Source organism: Gadus morhua, chromosome 14 (assembly GCF_902167405.1).
Source record: "Gadus morhua chromosome 14, gadMor3.0, whole genome shotgun sequence".
In the NCBI taxonomy this organism is placed as follows: domain Eukaryota; kingdom Metazoa; phylum Chordata; class Actinopteri; order Gadiformes; family Gadidae; genus Gadus; species Gadus morhua.
In genome coordinates this window covers 11,058,009-11,063,966 of record NC_044061.1, presented here as the reverse complement: position 1 = coordinate 11,063,966, position 5,958 = coordinate 11,058,009, and the positions used below count along the sequence as shown (strand labels likewise).

The following is a 5,958-nucleotide window of genomic DNA, read 5'->3' as shown; positions in this document are numbered from 1 at the left end:
TTCTTTCCTGCGCCAATATGACCACACTGTTCTGTCCACAGTTTCATTCCTATGGTGTCTAAATTAAATTATAATCCCAATCGTAGGGTATTCTACACAGTAAACAATATACAACAATATATGTACCATGATCCAATACCATTTAAATTATTGAAATTACTAAATAAAAATTCCAATAAGAAGCCAAATCTAATAGTCACACGTGCTCATTATTATGACCAAGATTAGAATTCTAGCTTTTATCCTTTCCCATCATTCATTTAGAATATATAGTTATTTATCTGATATGAATATGACATGAAGTATTGATCTTAATGACCATACAAATTGACAACCCACTATAACTATATTGTTTGACTTTTCAAACATAGATAAATGCCTTCTTGTGTGTCAGAAACGTTGGTATGTTTGTAACTTTTGAGAAAAAGAGAGCCTAGAAAATTGGAGACAGCTGAGGTTAATTTAATCATTTATTTTGATTTCTAACTTTCCAAGCACAATTAAATGCTAGCAAACAACTGTTTCATAATATATAAGGGTTCCTGGTTGAAAATATCTTTACTGTGGTGCGCTAATGATGGTATTATAGCTGAAGTCTAAAGCATACGGCTGTGTCTCCCCATACACAGGCATGATCATATATGGATCCACTCTATCTTTTCCAATGTCATTAAGCCAAAGCCATGGCCACCACAACAATCAAATGTAATGTTTTTGATAGAATCCCGACTGCTGGGCTCCAAGCAGCAGTACATTATGTCTAGTGGGTGTCTCATGATGGTCAATTCAGCATGAAGCCCTTTGATCTGTGGGAGCAAAACAAGCCTCCAGCGATCAGGATAATATAACCTGCATGCGGAAGAACAAGCCACGCCTAGATGGTTTGTAATTGCAACACACAGATCATTATATTATGGTGTAAATGTTGCTGTGTGTGTGTGTGTGTGTGTGTGTGTGTTTGTGTGTGTGTGTGCCGTGAATGTGCATAGAAATGAGGCCCATGTTCTCTACATATTGTCTCATTGAGGCATCTTTCCCATCCCATGGACCACCTTCCTCACTCTCCCGCTCTCGTCTGGTGTCTGGAAGAAGTCATTTGTTCCTGAGCGAGCACTGCCCGGATTATCCAGCGACTGGAGATAGGATATATGCGTCATTAAAGCAGAAAGCACTGCGTTGTAGATGAGAGAGAGAGAGAGAGAGAGAGAGAGAGAGAGAGAGAGAGAGAGAGAGAGAGAGAGAGAGAGAGAGAGAGAGAAAGAGAGACAAAGTCAACAAAGGTGACATGCAGGGAGAGCAGTAGAATAGCACGCAACACACACACACACACACACACACACACACACACACACACTCATACACACACCGACGCCAAAGCATCAACAAACACAGACGTACACTTTGCATGCATAAACCAACCGCGTCTGTGCTGCAAGCAGACACACTCCCATTCAAACACAAATACACATCACACACACAGGCAAAACACACAATCATCCCATCCACTCGCTCCCACACAATTTACCTAACCTCCGGTGAATAACAAAAACAACGTGTTGTAGTCCCGCTGCAGATCTAGTCTGGAGAGACACGCCGGGCTGGGGCCACTTTTTAAATTGACATAAGGCACTGAGGGAGTCGAGGTAAGGCATAGGCTTTCTTGTCAAGTCTGAAAGGTGTGGGGGCCAAGAAATAGCACTGAAAAAGAATGTGTCGAAATGAAAGCACAGCTTGTTGACTGAACACGGCTGGAAATATGCCATTCTCTGACAATCTCATGTGAGCGTGGGATCAGCTGAGTTTTAGACACCAAAAGCTTACAGCTTTGATCTTATCCTTAGCAGTGCAGTGGTCCTAGGGAGCGTAACCAATTATTTATGAGGTATATCGTTCAACTATATTATGTGTTGCCCAGACACTTAGAATGCTAGCCAGGTCATTTATATCAACGTTTATAGTACTCCGAAACTAAATAAACTCCACAGAAAGCATGAAATACTTTGCGACTGACGTGAGACCATATTCTCGATGGTATGTTTTTACTAAGAAAGGACACATCAATTTGCCAGGCTTTTGAAATGGACCGTCTGAAAATGCAGCCCCAATACCATACATGAGGCCCTACAAGAATCAACACAGTGAAATGTGATTGGAACCCTGCAGATTGAACCGTCTAGACATTCTACCAGCTTGACATTTTTTACCTTTTCTCTCAACAACATGTTAGTAAATGTAATCACTTTCCCAGTGACATTATGACTCATACGACATTATAATACATCAAAATGGTAATTTTTTCATATTGTCTCATAAAGCATGCCATCCCCAACAACAGATAGGCAGTTGCTCGCGCAGTTCTGAACCCACTACATAGTCTCCTTATCCCCCTTTCAGCAGCAGTTCTTTCCTCCTCTAGTTGGGATGCTGTGCCCTGTACTGGCCCTCAATTACCTCTGCAGACCTCTGTGTCTTCAACGTCTTTGGTCCTCCACACCACTCCTCCAACCGCTTCTAAGGTATCTGCCACTACTTTGCTGCCCACCTCTCCACCTGTACGACAGCCCCATACCAACAACACACAGGCACATGTACAAATGCACACACACAAGACACACAGACACACAGAATAACAAAATATCTTGGTAAGATCGGAGAAACCATTCCTTTTGGTTTCAGCATTATTAGTTGCTAGCAACCCACAAAAAAAAAGCAATTTCACAGCCCATAATACGGCTTTATCGATGAACGTCTATACAAACAATAATATACAAAGTGCACAAATAAATGTATTGTGCACAGTTAGATGAGCAAAGAAAGAGATGCATGAACACACGCTCACTTACTCACTAAGAATAATCACATGTAGGGATGGAGGTGAAGACATTGAAGTTAGGCTGACCTCTGACCTCTGCTGCGGCATACAATCCAGGATAGAATCACTCTCTTCTCCCACCTGCATTGGATGGTCTTCTGACCCTGCATGTGAAGGGGGGGGGGGGGGGGGGTGGGCATTGCGTGAGAATCAGTTGACGACAGCACTATTGTGAAGCAATGCAATACTAGGCCAACACTTACAACACATGCATTGTAGAACTGCACGCAATGTATGCTTACACATTTGACCTCAACTATGTGTGCCTGTTGGGTAAGTTGACGACATTCAATCGTCCATCCTCATGAATGTCTGTTATAAGTTCACTGTTGTTCTACTGTTGCCGTAGAATCACACTGAGAAAACTGTTTTGTATTGAGCTCACAAGCTTAAATAAGTGCAGGAACAGGAAATAAAGACAAAGTTGAAATAACTACACCGACTGAACAAAACGCTTTATCTAGGACTTAACACTGTCCGACTTGTTATCATCACGTAACACATGCATAAGAAAAGACGAAGCAGTGATGGATGGTGAAGGAGGTAGAGTGCTGAAAGGAAGGTGAAGCATGGAGCGGCAGTGTGGGTATTCCAACCGCAGATGACACAGGTTCTGCCCCATGGGCACAATCATCCCAAGGCCTGGAGAAAAAATTTAATCATCTGTCCGACTATGTGTCATACCCAACGTTTATGCGATTGACCTCATAAACTAGCGTGCATAGATTTAAACCTACCCAGTTTTTATAAGCCATTTCTGAAGTTTGAGAGAATCAAACCTTAAGGGTACATTTCCAGCTACAGATCATAGCCGGAGCATATGTTTTCAGACATCCATTAGTCCTGCCAATCACATCCAACTATTACTATGTATGATAACACTAACTGACCCTAACCCTAAAGCAACAACATTGAAAATAATAAGATATTTATTGTGACAATGCACAAGTGTATGTGCTAAACCAGGGCCTGCAGGCAGGGCTCAGGAACTGATGGTGGGATCTTCACCTGATTTTGGCTCCTGCTGGGCTTTGCTTTTAAGCAGGCTCTGGAGTGGTGGAAAGCCACAGCAGTGGTCTCCTCTGCAGCCCAGACACCCACATGACATCATGATGCTGGCTATCAAACTCCCAAAACATCCAGGGCGGTAAGAGCGAGAGAGAAAAATCAATCCAACACAAAGGGATGTTGCTGTTTGCAGGGGCTGGTTTGGCTGAGGGAAGACAAACAAGCATAGCTCTTTCTGTAGCTGGACAGATGGTGTTGGCGTCTTTCAGAGCCGAGTGCTAGCTTGTCATCAGTGATAACAAAGAATTAATGAACACAAAAAATATGTAAACATTAATCAATAAAATTGTAAAACATAAATACTAACTGATTAGTTCGTTTACCAAATACATGATTAGTAATTTATTGGACAAGGTAATAATAAACTCTAACCATCAATATCAACCATCTGCCCTATATTAATTATAATACAATTAAAATGAACATGCTTCCTAAAAAAAAAAAAGGCGAAACTGGAATTAAACATGCCATGGTCTTAGACAGAACATTCGATTTTTGAAAATACAAAACACATGAACGATAGAAAATATACCACAAATACCTTAAGAGAAGCAAGTAGCATATTAATAGCATATTCTTTACACATACAACACTAACTCACCAACGCTGAGCGGAACACTATCAAACACGCCTTTAATTAGCGAACCAACTTGCGTTCATAAATTACAGGAGAGGGAGGGTTAGAATGGGTGGGGGAGTTAGGGACAAAGATTGAGGGAGAGGAGGAAAGAAGGTGAATTTAGGATGAGGGAGAAAGGAACAACAGAGGAAGCTAAACAGATCCAGACCCTCATCAACATGGACAAACAGTGTAGACTGCTCCAGTCCCCATTGCGGATGACTGCCGCTGCCCTCGTTACACAATAAATAATAACCCAATAACCAATAATCACCAACCCGGACAGTCACCGATGGTCAAACATCTGCAAACGGGCCGTCAAATATTCCACGTGTCCATCAAAGCAAACCTCATTTCTGTCCCATTCACAAGCATTGCCAGCACTCCCATGTCCAGTTTCACCACTTTAAAAGTAAAATGAATAGCATGCCGAATATTCCTGCATTAAAAAAAAAACATTATGCGGGAATCCATTTCACGGAATCGCATAAAACGCGGCTCATCCCCTCGCTTTCTCTTTCTGTATGCGATCCCCACCGATAACCCTGGTCTGGCTTTCTTTCCCTCACAATCGCTGCCTCTCTCTCTATTCTCCCCTCCTAAACTGATCAATACTTCATTTAAATCATGGCATTAGCACACACTACTACTACTGCAAAGAAAATAGAGAAACGGAACACAAACATGCTTCATTTGTTTAGCGACATGCTTAGACATGATTCACTGCATAGGTTCTAAAGATTTTTCTTCATTAGAACAAGGAAAACAAAAGCAGAACTATATTCAAGTGTGCGGGAGGTGGGGGGGAGGGCTGTACTGCTGTCTGATTTCAGCTGAGCCACCCGCTGATCAATAGCACATTTAAATCTTGGCTGAGAAGAGCCATCACAATATCTCGTCTCGTCAGAGACAAACACGCTATTGCAATTATCATCTCAAATGACCAGTGTCAAGGGGACGACACTGAATGCTGATAGAGGCATATTTCATATTTATTCAGCAGATTTTTTTACATTAGCACCTGAGCGCATAATTGCTTAATATATATGCACTCTCACGCTTTTATCTATTCACATAATTTACAACGAGCACAATCAATATGTTCCTATCAACATCCTGCCCGGTGCTCAAATAGCTTGTCTGCCTGCCTGGAATCGTATAATAACCGGTCCAAAAACTGCAAATGACCCCGGCTCATTCCTGAGCGCTCATTGGAATTTGCAAAAGTGACTGGCTAATCTTCCGGCTTTGTCTTTAATCCCGGATATTTACCTGAGTGCCTTGGGAGTCACGGGCCTGGTGGAAGTGCAGTCTCTGCACGGTAGCATTCCCGACCGAGATAGCTAGGATAAAGCCACGCAGGTCAGCTTCTCCCCGTTCCATAACAGGGGTGTATGGT

General features: G+C 42.2%; 1 long non-coding RNA gene across 1 annotated transcript; it reads right to left on the bottom strand.

Annotated features, from left to right (window-relative positions):
- Positions 1 to 2,437: 2,437 nt before the first annotated feature.
- On the bottom strand, positions 2,438 to 5,099 carry LOC115559156 (uncharacterized). Its single transcript, XR_003979437.1, has 3 exons — positions 3,881 to 5,099; positions 2,900 to 2,976; positions 2,438 to 2,550 (listed from the first exon to the last, which is right to left on the bottom strand). It is a non-coding gene; the product is annotated as an uncharacterized LOC115559156 (long non-coding RNA).
- Between the last annotated feature and the right edge of the window lie 859 nt (positions 5,100 to 5,958).